This window comes from Triticum aestivum, chromosome 6D (assembly GCF_018294505.1).
Source record: "Triticum aestivum cultivar Chinese Spring chromosome 6D, IWGSC CS RefSeq v2.1, whole genome shotgun sequence".
Lineage (NCBI taxonomy): Eukaryota > Viridiplantae > Streptophyta > Magnoliopsida > Poales > Poaceae > Triticum > Triticum aestivum.
The window spans coordinates 433,993,385-434,009,331 of NC_057811.1; positions in this window are offsets into that span (position 1 = coordinate 433,993,385).

Consider the following 15,947-nt stretch of genomic DNA (forward strand, 5'->3'; position numbering starts at 1 on the left):
ATTTGGGTATTGTTACCCGCCCGGTGGTAAACTGCCAGGGCGCTTTAAGCTTCTTATCTGCAGGGATAGCTTGAATAAATGGCTATGGATTATGAACATCATATCTTAAGCATGGCGGATTAGCAAGCATCAGTCGCAGATAAATATGCACGAAGGCATACAGACCAAGTGTTTTAACTAGCCTATTACAAGGCGTTTCAGTGCCCAAAAGGATAATTGTTTTCTCAAATACGTGTTGCAGCACGTAGAAGACTAAAACTGTCTCCGGATCATGATTCGTCACCAGCTTGGCTTGACGGCTGCGGATCATCTCGCACCGGTTCAACTCCCTCCTCTCTACCCAGTGGCTGGAAGTCAACAGTTGCCCAGTCGATCACAGTTAGGGCTTGGAATATAGCTTCATCGCTTATAAGCGTGGACGGTTCAATGTCTGGGGCATAAGTGTGCTTACGGATTGGTGGGATAAGATTTTGCGCTTCCGGAATTGGTGCAGCAACCCGTCTGTTCTTGTCATCGTAACTCGCCTGGTAGTACGAGAGATCTGCCTCTTCAGCCAGTTGACAAGCCAATGGACGTACTTCCCGGTTTATGGTTCGGAGATCATCATTGCCAAATTCTATTCCGTCTTCTTTCAAGCTGGGATAGCCTTGGGACGCTTCCACTGGATCAAAGTCAGGTACCCATGCTTTTGCCCGGGTTAGTGCGGTCAGAGCGCCCGCTCTTGCGGAAGATTTTTTTAGCTCTTCTACCCGGGCAGGAAGCATAGATAACCTTTCTAAGGTTTCCTTGATCAAGGTGGGAGGAGGCTTATTGTGTGAAGCGGTATAGATGATCCGCTGCGCGCCGGTGTACAACTGCTCTATCAGACTGTAGGCAGCCTTCAGTTTCTTCTGTACATCAGAGCCCAGATGGCTAATGCAAGTTCCTACACCATTGTACACATCAGTAAACCGACAACACATGGGAAGACATGTTGAAAGTATAGGGAAAGATGTTTACCGAACACAGCAGCAGTCATGGCATGAATCTACCGCTTTACACTGGTCAGTTCATCAACCACCGGTTTAAGAGCTGCTTATGTGTTCTCGGCCCTTTTTAGCAAAGCGGATTTTTTTGTCTCCCAATCCGCTCGCTCCTTGTTGAAGCCCTCTTTCAGTTTCTCCATAGCGCCTAGAGCGCTGGTCAACTCTTCCTTGGCTTTGGAGGTTTCGGCTTGCTGGGATTTGAGGTTCTCTTGCAGATCAGCAGTTTGGCTTTCCTTCTTGCTCAGTTCAGCCTATAAAGAGACAGATATATAATGAGTTGACAATACATATTTGAAGTACCAAGCACATAACAAGTTATGCCCTTGGTACTTGGGGGCTAATGCATATTTGCTCTTTATCAGAAATTTCTACAAAGTCCCAAGCACACTACAAGTATTAATCTTGGCACTTGGGGGCTAATGTGTGTTTGCTCATAATTGCTGATATGGGAATTCTTCTGTAGTCCCGGTTCATCTTTATAAAGTTAAACCGGCCCTTGGGGACTATACCAGTGAAAAAAGATGCAGTGTTGCAAATATAAATATTGTTACTAAAAGTCCCAGTTTAGATTGATATCATAAACCGTCACTTGGGGGCTACTGGAGTTGATATTTGGAATTTACAAGAGAGACAATTAAGCAGAGTTGAGTATTAATTACCTCATATCTCTCTTTCATCAAATTTACCATACCGGCTTCATAGTCACGGCTGGTATACAGACAGTTCAAGAAGCCGGAGTGAAGGTCTTGAGCATTAAGATGGGCATAGTTTGACAAATCGGCGTTCCATTTGCCTTTGCTGATAGCAGAGAGCTCATCCTTGGCAGTATGCTTGGATAAAGCGACGGGATTGCTAGGAGTGGTGTGGCCAATGCCAGTAATCATAATATCATCCTCTTTCTCATCAGCAGCTTTTACTGGAGTTGGCGGTTTGTCAGTATCCTTAACTGGACTAACCGGTTTGTCATCAGGTTGGACTGGGCTGGTTGGCTGGTCAGCATGGCTTGTGGTGTCAACTTCTACCTGCTCAGCAAAAAGGTCATGGTCTTGAGGCGGTGGGTCCTTAAGCATGGTGTGAACATCTGTCTCTTCAGGATCTGGAGTTTTTTCCGGTTCAACAGCCACGTTATCATCAGCCGGTTTATTCAACCGAGCCTTCTTGCTGGGTCTAGGCTTGGCGCTGAGAAAAATAAACATGAGGATCAGTACAGTATATAAAAATAACACATCAAGGATAAAAACAAGTATATAGCTCACCCAAGAACTGTTTTGAGGGGTGGAAGTTTTGTGGCCGACGACTCGCCAGAAGATGAGTGAGAAGTACCCTGATAATTTGAATCAGACGGGTTAAGAGGCTGGCGGAAACAACCCGCTTTGGGGCATGAAGTGTCAAGGGGATAAGAGACCTCTGATCGGCGTTTCCGAACCGGAGTGTTCGTTAAACCGGCGGAGGTAACTACCTGGCCGCTATGCCGGGTTGTGTGGCGAGCCTCGTGCTGCTGCGTCTTCAAAAGAAAGTTTGGGTCCAAGTAAGCAAGGGGGTGAGAAAATTTTACTTTCCGATTTGCTCGACGGATTTTTGATGTTGGCAGAGGATCTGAATCAGAGGAAAGAATGATTACCTCTACATCATCAGCGTGACTGCCTTCAGCGTCGTCCTGATAATAACCATTGTCAATGAGGTGTACGAAAAATGAACCAAGAGAGTCAAGTTCCACCTCTGATTCCGGGTTACCCACATCGTCATCAGCATTTAGTTCGGAGGATGCAGTGGTCCTTTTCTTGGCAGGTTTTTTAACAACCTTGGTCTTTGGGCGAAGTGGCTTGGCTGTTTTGTCTTGTGGTTTCTTATTCCAGAACGGATCATCACCCTGTCAGAAAATAGTCAAACTTTCAGAGAATATTTTGACAGAAGCAGTTTAAGATAAAAAAAAGAGAGTTATATGATTCTTACAGCTGGCGGTTTGTTGAAGGTGTAGAAAGGGAGTAGTCCGGTCTGGCCACAGACAACTTCCGGTTCATTCAGCATCTTCTTTACAGCCTCAGTAACTTCTGCGTCTGTAAGCTGAATATCAATGTGTCATTGAGCATCCTTCAAACTCCCTGTGTACTCACACATCAAACCGGGGCGCCGGCTTAAGGGTAGAATACTCCAGCTTATCCAACAACGGGCAAGGTCAACTCCTGTCAAACCGTTCGCCATGAAGGCTCTAAGCTTTGATAGTTGAGGGGCATAGTTGGCCCTTTCTTTTGCAATCAACCTCTGAGGAAAAGGATGTGTATTACTAAGGCGGTGAGGGCGGTAACCCGGCAAGGGGTTCTCGTCAGTTGGAGATGTATCTTTGCGGTAAAACCAAGTCTGGTTCAACTCTTTGGGGTGACTGTGGAGCTTGGGATGAGGGAAAGTAACTTCCTTCCTTTTCTGAACTGTCATTCCACCCAATTCCGTATTGGGTCCATCCGTGAACTCTATGCGACGGTTTAAGTGAAAGAAATCCCTAAACAGTTCGACTGTAGGTTCCTCTTGTAGATAAGCCTCACAAAAGACTTGGAAGTGGCAGATGTTGGTCACAGAATTTGGACCAATGCCTTGAGGGTGCAGCTGAAAATTGGCCAGTACATCTCGGAAATTTTTTGAACCGGGAGGGCTAAAACCTCGACCAGGTGATCAGCAAACACGACTACCTCTCCGTCCTTGGGTGTAGGAGGATTTTCCGGGCCAGGGACCCTCAAGTGGATGACATCTTTCCTGGCTAAAGCGCCCGTTCTAACACAGTTGTTTAACTGATCTTCGGTTACTCGAGAAGGAGCCTAATTGCATTCATAGACTAGCTTGGCCATGGCAATGAAAATCTGAAAACATGATTATTGCCGGTTTAAGATTTACAGTGGACAACTATAAGGCGGTATAAGGATGTAAGCATATTGTTAAACCGGAGCTGGTTATTCGTAAACCGGAATCTGACAATGGAGACAGCACAATGATGAATGCATTGGCGGTTCAACAGGGGACTAATGGTATCTACTGGGTCATCATTTTTCTATGAAGTTAAACCGCCTAATCTGGTATTAAAGGTATATGTCTAAAAGGTGCGTAAGTGAAGGAAAAACAAGCTTCACATCTTGGTGTGGTAATTTCAGATCTACCGTGCGTTGGAAAAACAAAATATATTCTGACCTAAATTCCAGTGTGTTAAGAGTTCACCAAGTTCAGATGAGTTTTTATATGAGGCAGATGTTCTAACAAGGAAGCATGAGTTTAAAGTACAAGGGCATTGGAAAAAGCAGATCTAACTAGCCATTGGTACTACTGAAGATAAACAAGGAAGAACAGATTCAAGAACTTTGAAGAACTATGAATAACACCGAACCCTAATGGTGGATCTGGAGTGAGAAAAGGAGGAACATACCGGTGCTGAGGAAGCAGCGGAAGATCGCCGCGTTTTTCTGGCATAGTCAGGTTGATGCAGCGGCCGTCGTTGAGGCAGAGGCGAAGGACAACGGCGGCGGTAGAGCTCGAAGGTCAGTCGGCGTGAGGAAGAAGACGACACGAAGAGGCACGAGGGGGAAAAGTGAAAGGGACCCCTCGGCTTATTTATAAGGGGAATGGATAAAGGCAGGCGCGAGAATCGAGGAGCCCGAAAAATGGGGTATGTGACAGCTCTATTGCCTCGATCGTCGGAAGCCCATTAATGAACGTGGGTTATACGCAGTTTTAAATAATAGATGATGTCATGGCGGTTTACTATGGTCCTAGAAGGTGACGTCACGACGGTTTACCAGATTACGTGAAGATGTTGAAGAAGAAAGTTTCTTAAGTATTGAGGATTGACATGAACCAGTTCAAATCAATCTGGGGCCTAATGTTGGGGATATTACCACTGGGCGTAAACCGGCCAGGAGAGGCCAGGTTAACCCCATAGTGGCGCATTATATCTGAAGCCCATGAAGACAGAGACAGTGACGCTTTATGAAGGCCTAGGGCCCAGAGTCGGTTTAAGGCCCGTAGATGTAAACCGACATTAGCATGTAAACTTGTGTTGTAAGATAAAAAGACCAGAGACCAAGCCGGACACGTTTATGAGCTGGCCTCGGGATTCTGTAAACCGACGGGCGTCAACCCATGTATATAAGGGGACGACCCGGCGGCGGTTCAAGGACAACAGACAAAAACTCGAGACTCAGGCAAAGCGTATTCGCTCCCTGGTCATCGAAACCCTAGAAATTCCACAACAACTGGATTAGGCTTTTACCTTCACCGCAAGGGGCCGAACCAGTATAAACTCTCTGCGTCCCTTCTCCGCTTTAACCCCTTTAAGCTAACCCGCGCGATGGCTCCACGACTAAGTCCTTTCCTTAGGACATCTGCTGTGACAAAACCACGACACGCGCTACTGCTAAGAACATAGCAGCAGCGCGCTTGCTGCGCACGGGCTAGTGCTAAGCGGGGCCCGCCATGTGGCCAGTTTCAAAATTAGCAGTAGCGACCAAAAAAAAGCGCGCTACTAGTATTACTTTATCAGTAGCGCGGGTCGGGTCAGCGCGCTGCTGCTAAACCTAGATTGGTGGGTACTATCGGTCGATTTTACTACCAGCGTGTTTCCACTAGGCCGCGCTACTGCTAACTGTGTAGCAGTAGAGCTTGTTTTGAACATGCGCTACTGAAAATTAGCAGTAGCGCCTACTTTTGTAGCGCGCTGCTGCTAAGATTTTGTGTATAAGGTTTTCCCTAGTAGTGATAGCCGGAGGGTCTTGAAATAGCCTACCTCCTTCCCGTAAAAGGGGAGTGGAGCAGCGTCTCCTACAGCCATTAGCGATGGCCTGGAAGTAAGTTGTGTTGGCGTCACCAAACAACACCCAATTTATAGAGCCTCGCTGGCGCCAAAATTCCTCCTTCTTGGAGTAGATCTCCATGAGAGAGTCCTCTAGATTATATTTATGAGCCCATTCTTCAACGGAGATCCCTGAAATATCTGCGCGAAGGTCAAGGGCTCGAATCTCCTCGAGGAGGGAGGCCTTCTGGATCCGAAGGTCCCTCCCAATATTAGCAACTCATCCATTCATGAACTACCTGGTCCGCCTGGACAGGTGGTGCCATTCGTCCAGGATCAACATCTGCCTATGGGGCTTGGCTAACGCCGAGACCCAGTGAGCCTGGACACCTGCCATAAAGCCTGGCTGCCGGAGCCAGAAAGCTTCGAATCGAAACCGCGGCGGGGGGTGGGGTCTCTCATCCCTAGATGACAAGAGAAGGGGAACATGGTCGGACCCTATTCGATTAATAGCCTGGAGAGAAGCCAAAGGGAACCAAAGCTCCCAGATAGGGGAGAAAAACACCCGGTCAAGCACACTAAGGGTCGGGGAAACCTATCTATTGGTCCAAGTAAATCTCGCCCCAACCCTGTCCAGCTCGAGCAGGCCTAAGTCCGCAACCCAGTCATTGAATCGACGTATCTCCGCAAGATCGACACGCGAGTTGCTCTTCTCCTCGGTGGAGCGGAGGAGGTTGAAGTCTCCTCCAACCACGACAGGAAGGGTCGCGGAGGCTATCTTGTTGTGGAGTTTGGCCAAGAAAGCAGCCGAATGACTATGGTCGGCAGGGCCGTAGACCATGATGATCTCCCACTTGAAGTTTACATCATGTTCCCACACCTCCATGCTGACAAAGTGGGATCCACGATCCATGGAAACCACGTCAAAGGTAGGATCCTTCACACCTAGAAGGATACCACCGGAGTGACAAGCCACTCCACTAGATGACAACCAGTGCCATGTGAATAAGTGTCTGATGACCCACAAGTATAGGGGATCTATCGTAGTCCTTTCGATAAGTAAGAGTGTCGAACCCAACGAGGAGCAGAAGGAAATGACAAGCTGTTTTCAATAAGGTATTCTCTGCAAGCACTGAAATTATCGGTAACAGATAGTTTAGTGATAAGGTAATTTGTAACGGGTAACAAGTAACAAAAGTAAACAAGGTGCAGCAAGGTGGCCCAATCCTTTTTGTAGCAAAGGACAAGCCTGGACAAATTCTTATATAAAGGAAAACGCTCCCGAGGACACACGGGAATTATTTTCAAGGTAGTTTTCATCATGCTCATATGATTCACATTCGTTACTTTAATAATTTTATATGTGGGTGGACCGGTGCTTGGGTACTGCTCTTCCTTGGACAAGCATCCCACTTATGATTAACCCCTCTCGCAAGCATCCGCAACTACGAAAGAAGTATTAAGGTAAACCTAACCATAGCATGAAACATATGGATCCAAATCAGCCCATACCGATCATCTACTTATTACTTCCCAATGCCTTCCCCTAGGCCCAAACAATGGTGAAGTGTCATGTAGTCGACGTTCACATAACACCACTAGAGGAAAGACAACAGACATCTCATCAAAATATCGAACGAATACCAAATTCACATGACTACTTATAGCAAGACTTCTCCCATGTCCTCAGGAACAAACGTAACTACTCACAAATCATATTCATGTTCATAATCAGAGGGGTATTAATATGCATAAAGGATCTGAACATATGATCTTCCACCGAATAAACCAACTAGCATCAACTACAAGGAGTAATCAACACTACTAGCAACCCACAGGTACCAATCTGAGGTTTTGAGACAAAAGATTGGATACAAGAGATGAACTAGGGTTTGAGAGGAGCTGGTGCTGGTGAATATGTTGATGGAGATTGACCCCCTCCCAATGAGAGGATCGATGGTAATGATTTCCCCCTCCCGGAGGGATGTTTCCCCAGCAGATCAGCTCCGCCGGAGCCCTAGATTGGTTTCGCCAGGTTCCGCCTCGAGACGGCGGCGGTTCGTCCCGAAAGCTTCCTTCTGATTTTTTCCAAGGCGAAAGACTTCATATAGCAAAAGATGGGCACCGGAGGCCGCCCAGGGGGCCCACGAGGCAGGGGCGTGCCCAGGGGGGTAGGGCGCGCCCCCCACCCTCGTGGACAGGGTGTGGCCCCCCTCTGGTGCTTTCTTCGCCCAATATTTTTAATATATTCCAAAACTGACTTCCGTGGAGTTTCAGGACTTTTGGAGTTGTGGAGAATAGGTCTCTAATATTTGCTCCTTTTCCAGCCCAGAATTCCAGCTACCGGCATTCTCCCTCCTCGGGTAAACCTTGTAAAATAAGATAGAACAGGCATAAGTATTGTGACATAATGTGTAATAATAGCCCATAATGCAATAAATATCGATATAAAAGCATGATGCAAAATGGACGTATCAACTCCCCCAAGCTTAGACCTCGCTTGCCCTCAGGCGGAAGCCGATAACGAAAAATATGTCCACATGTTTAGAGATAGAGGTGTCGATAAAATAAAATACGGACATGAGGGCATCATGATCATTCTTGTAAAAGCAACATATATATATATATATTGTCATATGATTTCTTATGCTAAAGTAAAAAATCTATCCACAATGTAAAGTATGAATCAGAAACTTCATTGAAAACTAACAAACTAAGATCTCGGTCATTGAAGCAATTGCAATTTATCATAACATCGGAAAGAGTCAATATAAGAGCTTTTCAGCAAGTCCACATACTCAACTATCATTTAGTCTTTCACAATTTCTAACACTCACGTAATACTTATGGGTTTGAAGTCTTAATCGGACACAGAGAAAGATAGGGGCTTATAGTGTTGCCTCCCAACCTTTTACCTCAAGGGTAATGTCAACAATAATAGTTCATGATAACTTACATCCGATTGGATATATATATCAGGATCTTTCCAACACAATGTGCTTCCCAAAGGATAAAGTGTAAAAAGGAAAGGTGAAGATCACCGCGACTCTTGCATAAGACATAAAGCAAAAATAAAAGATAGGCCTTCGTAGAGGGAAGCAGAGGTTGTCATGTGCTTTTATGGTTGGATGCACAAAATCTGAATGTGAAAGAACGTCACTTTATATTGCCACTTGTGATAGGGATCTTTATTATGCAGTCCATCGCTTTTATTTCTTCCATATCACAAGATCGTATAAAGCTTATTTTCTCCACACTAATAGATCATACATATTTAGAGAACAATTTTTATTGCATGCAACAATGACAACTTACTTGAAGGATCTTACTCAATCCATAGGTAGATATAGTGGACTCTCATGGCAAAACTGGGTTTAAGGATATTCGGAAGCACAAGTAGTATCTCTACTTGGTGCAAAGGATTTGGCTAGCATGAGGGGGAAAGGCAAGCTCAACATGTTGGATGATCCATGACAATATACTTTATTTCGGATATAAGGAAACATAACCCATTACATTGTCTTCCTTGTCCAACATCAACTTTTTAGCATGTCATATTTTAATGAGTGCTCACAATCATAAAAGATGTCCAAGATAGTATATTTATATGTGAAAAGCTCTCTTTCTTTATTACTTCCTATTAATTGCAAGATGACCAAAACTATGTTTGTCAACTCTCAACAACTTTTATTCATCATACTCTTTATATGTTAAGTCATTACTCTCCATAAGATCAATAAGATCTGTTTATTTCTTTTTATTCTTTCCTTTTACTATTATTCCCTCAAGATCATAGCAAGATAACCAAGCACTCGACTCAAAACTAATCTTTATTATATACAGCTCACGGACTCGATTACATAGAAGGATCATAAGGCATAACTCAAACTAGATCATACTAAAACTTTATTATGCTAGATCAAGATATTACCAAAAGGATCGAACTAAGAAAAACGGTAAAGATAGGAGTGTGATGGTGATACGATACCGGGGCACCTCCCCCAAGCTTGGCAATTGCCAAGGGGAGTGCCCATACCCATGTATTTATGTCTCTTTCTTCGGAGGTGGTGATGATGGAGTTGTTGATGATGTAGGCTTGTCGTCCATCTTCCAAGGCATAGGCTCACCATCATAGAAGGATGATCGAGTCTCCGGGATCCTCAATTCTGCAGCCAAACTCATTCTCTTGAATATATATTCATACTCACAGTTTTGGTTTTGCAGGTCATAGATCTGGGCTTGGAGGTGCTCGATTTTCTGGTGAATCTTGAAAATGGTCTCCCCAATGTTCTTGGCATCCTGCTTGTGGTTGTTTGTGAACTCCGCGATCATCATGTGGTTGGCATTGGGTTCGCGTTCCACAATCCCCTGGCACTTGAAAACTTGTTGCTCCATTGCTTCGAGTCTTGTCTCCACACTTCCGGTCCTCCTTGGTCCCTCCACATTGCGGATGTGCAGCAACCCATCACGCATCTCAATTGTTTGAGGGTGTTGCAGCACCTCCGCGAGGTAGGGGTTGATAACCTTCTCGAAAAACTTGTCCTTGGGGGCGTTTGAAGACGTCATGATGATCTAGATCTGTCATAAAAACAGCTCGAAACAAAAACAGAGGATATTTGCGTGGTACGCTGGTCAAAACCTTCGGGAGATTACATAATGAATTTTTTACCGACGAAAAGAAGTGTCGTGCAAGAAAACGGAGTCCAGAGAGCACACGAGGTGCCCACGAGGCAGGGGAAGCGCCCAGGGGGGTAGGGCGCGCCCTCCACCCTCGTGGATGCCTCGTGTCCTTCCCGGACTACTTCTTATTTTCCTATTTGCTTAAATATTCCAAAATGGAGAAAATTTGCTATTAGAACTGTTTTGGAGTCGGTTTACTTACCGTACCACATACCTATTCCTTTTCGGAGTCTGAAACATTCTGGAAGGTGTCCCTTATGTATTCCTCCGGGGTTACGCTCTCAATAACATTAGTTTCAACATTTATGGGATGACCCGAGATATAATGTTTGAATCTTTGACCGTTCACCACCTTCGGATTTCTGCCTTCGAAGTTGTTGATTTTTATGGCACAGGAACGATAGACCTCCTCGATAACGTAAGGGCCTTCCCATTTAGAGAGAAGTTTTCCTGCAAAAAATCTTAAACGAGAGTTGTATAGCAAAACATAGTCACCTACATGAAACTCACGCTTTTGTATCCTTTTGTCATGCCATCTTTTAACTTTTTCTTTAAACAGTTTGGCATTCTCACAGGCCTAGGTTCTCCACTCATCAAGTGAGCTAATGTCAAATAGCCTCTTCTCACCGGCAAGTTTGAAATCATAATTGAGCTTTTTAATGGCCCAATATGCCTTATGTTCTACTTCGAGAGGTAAGTGACATGCTTTTCCATAAACCATTTTACACGGCGACATACCCATAGGATTATTATATGCAGTTCTATAGGCCCATAATGCATCATCAAGTTTCTTGGATCAATTCTTTCTAGATCTATTAGCAGTCTTTTGCAAAATTAATTTAATCTCTCTATTACTCAATTCTACTTGACCACTAGACTGTGGGTGGTATGGAGATGCAATTCTATGATTAACGTCATACTTAGCAAGCATTTTACGAAAAGCACCATGAATAAAATGTGAACCACCATCAGTCATTAAGTATCTAGGGACTCCAAACCTCGGAAAAATAACTTCTTTAAGCATCTTCATAGAGGTGTTATGATCAGCACTACTAGTTGGAATAACTTCTACCCACTTAGTAACGTAATCAACAGCAACAAAAATATGTGTATACCCATTAGAGGAAGGAAACAGTCCCATATAATCAAAGGCCCAAACATCAAATGGTTCAATAATAAGTGAATAGTTCATAGGCATTTCTTGACGTCTACTAATATTACCAATTCTTTGACATTCATCACAAGTCAAGACAAACTTACGGGCGTCTTTGAAGAGAGTAGGCCAATAAAAGCCGGATTGTGATACATTATGTGCAGTTCTATCTCCAGCGTGGTGTCCTCAATAAGCCTCGGAGTGACACTTGCGTAGGATCTGTTCCTATTCATGCTCAGGTACACAACGTCTAATAACACCATCTACTCCTTCTTTATAAAGGTGTGGGTCATCCCAGAAGTAATGTCTTGAATCATAGAAAAACTTTTTTCTTTTCTTGGTATGTGAAACTAGGTGGTATAAATTTAGCAACAATGTAATTAGCATAATCAGCATACCATGGAGCAGTACGAGAAGCATTATGACAGCTAATTGTTCATCAGGAAAGCTGTCATCAATAGGTAGTGGGTCATCAAGAACATTCTCTAACCCAGACAAGTTGTCTGCAACGGGGTTCTTAGCTCCCTTTCTATCAATAATATGCAAATCAAATTCTTGTAGTAGGAGAACCCATCTAATAAGTCTAGGTTTAGCATCTTTCTTTTCCATAAGATATTTAATAGCAACATGATCAGTGTGAACAGTTACTTTAGAATCAACAATATAAAGTCTGAACTTATCACAAGCAAATACAACTGCTAAAAATTATTTTTCAGTAGTAGCATAATTTCTCTGGGCACTGTCTAGAGTTTTACTAGCATATTGGATAACATTTAATTTCTTATCAACTCTTTGTCCTAGAACAGCACCTACAACATAATCACTAGCATCACACATAATTTCAAATGATAAATTCCAATCAGGTGGCTGAACAATAGGTGCAGAAATCAAAGCTTTCTGAAGTATTTCAAATGCTTCTACACAATCATCATCAAAGACAAAAGGAACATCTTTTTGTAAGATATTAGTCAGAGGCCTAGAATTTTTTTAGAAGTCTTTAATGAACCTCCTATAAAAACCAGCATGACCAAGAAACTTCTTATACCTTTAATGTCCTTAGGACACGACATCTTTTCAATTGCATCAACTTTAGCTTTATCAACTTCAATACCTCTTTCAGAAATTTTATGCCCCAAGACAATACCTTCATTAACCATAAAGTGGCACTTCTCCCAATTCAAGACAAGATTAGTTTCTTCACATCTCTGCAAAACTCGATCAAGGTTGCTTAAGCAATCATCAAAAGAAGTTCCATATACGGAGAAATCATCCATGAAAACCTCAACAATCTTTTCACAAAAGTCAGAGAATATAGCAGTCATACATCTTTGAAAGGTAGCAGGTGCATTGCATAAACCAAAAGGCATACATCTATAAGCAAAGGTACCGAAAGGGAAAGTAAAAGTGGTCTTTTCTTGATCCTCTTTTGACACAGGTATTTGAGAGAAACCAGAATACCGTCTAGAAAGCAAAAATGTGTATGTTTGGATAATCTTTCTAGCATTTGATCAATAAAAGGTAAAGGGTAATGGTCCTTTTTAGTAGCTTTATTTAATTTGCCATTCTATAACCTGTAACAATTCTTTGTGGGATCAATTCATCTTTATCATTAGGAACAACAGTAATACCTCCCTTCTTAGGGACACAATGGACAGGACTTACCCACTGACTGTCAGCAACGGGATAAATTATACCTGCCTCCACAAGCTTTAGTATTTCTTTTCTTACCACTTCTTTCATCTTAGGATTTAACCGTCGTTGGCGATCAACAACCGGTTTAGCGTCTTTCTACAATTTTATTTTGTGCTGGCATAGAGTGGGACTAATGCCCTTAAGATCATCAAGAGTATATCTAATGGCAGCACGGTGCTTCTTCAGAGTTTTCAATAATTTATCTTCTTCCTGCTCTGAAAGGTTAGCACTAATAATAACAGGATATATCTTATTTTCATCAAGATAAGCATATTTAAGAGTATCAGGTAATGGTGTAAGCTCAAACACGGGATCACCCTTGGGTAGAGGAGGATCCCCTAGAATTTCAACAGGCAAGTTGTGTTTCAAAGTAGGTCCCTGTTTAAAAGATACTTCATCTATTTCCCCTCTTTCATTCATAAACATATCATTTTCAAGGTCTAGCAAATATTGTTCTAAAGGATCATTTGGAGGCACGGAAATAGAAGCAAGACCAATAATTTCATCTTTACTAGGCAATTCTTTATCATGGGGTTGTCTACGAAATTTAGCAAAATTAAAATCATGAGACATATCCCCTAGACCAATAGTAACAACATCCTTTTTGCAATCTATCTTAGCATTAACAGTATTCAAGAAAGGTCTACCAAATATAATGGGACAAAAGTTATCTTGTGGGGAAGCAAGAACAAGAAAATCAGTAGGATATTTAATTTTCCCACACAAGACTTCAACATCTCTAACAATCCCAACTGGTGAAATAGTATCTCTATTGGCAAGCTTAATTGTAACATCAATACCTTCTAACTCAGCAGGTGCAATGTCATGCATAATTTCTTTGTATAAAGAATGAGGTATTGCACTCCCACTAGCACCCATATCACATAAGCCATGATAACAATGATCTCCTATTTTGACAGCAATAACAGGCATGCCTACAACAAGTGTATGTTTATTTTTAGTATCGGGTCTAGCAATTCTAGCAGCTTCATCACAGAAGTAAATAACATGCCCATCAATATCATCGACCAAGAGATCTTTAACCATAGCAATACTAGGTTCAACTTTAATTTGCTCAGAGGGTTTGGGTGTTCTAATATTACTTTTGTTGACCACAGTTGAAGCTTTAGCATGATCCTTTATTCTAACAGGGAAAGGTGGTTTCTCAATATAAGCGGTGGGAACAATAGGATCAACATTATAAGTGATAGTCTTTTCCTCAACTTTAATAGGTTCAACTACTTTTACTTCAATGGGAGGATGATATTTAAACCACTTCTCCTTAGGAAGATCAACATGAGTAGCAAATGATTCGCAGAAAGAAGCTACTATCTCAGAGTCAAGTCCATATTTAGTGCTAAATTCACGAAAAGCATCGGTATCCATAAAAGATTTAACACAATCAAACTTAGGTGTTATACCTGACTCCTTACCTTCATCGAGTTCCCAATATTCAGAGTTGCATTTAATTCTTTCCCAGAAATCCCATTTGAATTCAATAGTCTTCATCGTAAAAGAACCAATACAAGAAATATCGAGCATGGAGCGATTATTGAGAGAAAGCCGAGCATAAATTTTTTGAATAATAATTTCTCTTGAGAGCTCATGATTGGGGCATGAATATAACATTGACTTAAGCCTCCCCCAAGCTTGAGCGATGCTTTCTCCTTCAAGAGGCCAAAAATTATATATATAATTACGATCACGATGAACCAGATGCATAGGATAAAACTTCTGATGAAATTCCAATTTGAATCGGTTGTAGTTCCATGATCCAATACCATCGCATAGCCTAAACCATGTCAATGCCTTGCCCTTCAAAGATAAAGGGAAGACCTTCTTCTTGATAACATCCTCGGGCATACCTGCCTGCTTAAATAATCCACAAACTTCATCCACATAGATTAGGTGCAAATCGGGATCTAATGTTCCATCTCCTGTAAAAGGATTAGCTAGCACTTTCTCTATCATACCCGAAGGAATTTCAAAGTAAACATTTTCAGTAGGTTTAGTAGGTTGTGGAGCAACTCTTTGCTCTACTGGTCGGGGTGAAGATACCCCGAACAAGCCCCTCAAAGGATTACTTTCCATAGTAACAAGTGACAGTAAATTTCAGCACACTATATAAATTTTTCCTTACCAAAGGCGCTTCACTCCCCAGCAACGGCGCCAGAAAAGAGTCTTGATGACCCACAAGTATAGGGGATCTATTGTAGTCCTTTCGATAAGTAAGAGTGTCGAACCCAACGAGGAGCAGAAGGAAATGACAAGCGGTTTTCAGTAAGGTATTCTCTGCAAGCACTGAAATTATCGGTAAGAGATAGTTTTGTGATAAGTTAATTTGTAATGGGTAACAAGTAACAAAAGTAAACAAGGTGCAGCAAGGTGTCCCAACTTTTTATAGCAAAGGACAAGCCTGGACAAATTCTTATATAAAGGAAAATGCTCCCGAGGACACGTGGGAATTATCGTCAAGCTAGTTTTCATCATGCTCATATGATTCGCGTTCGTTACTTTGATAATTTGATATGTGGACTGGTGCTTGGGTACTGCCCTTCCTTGGACAAGCATCCCACTTATGATTAACCCCTCTCACAAGCATCCGCAACTACGAAAGAAGTATTAA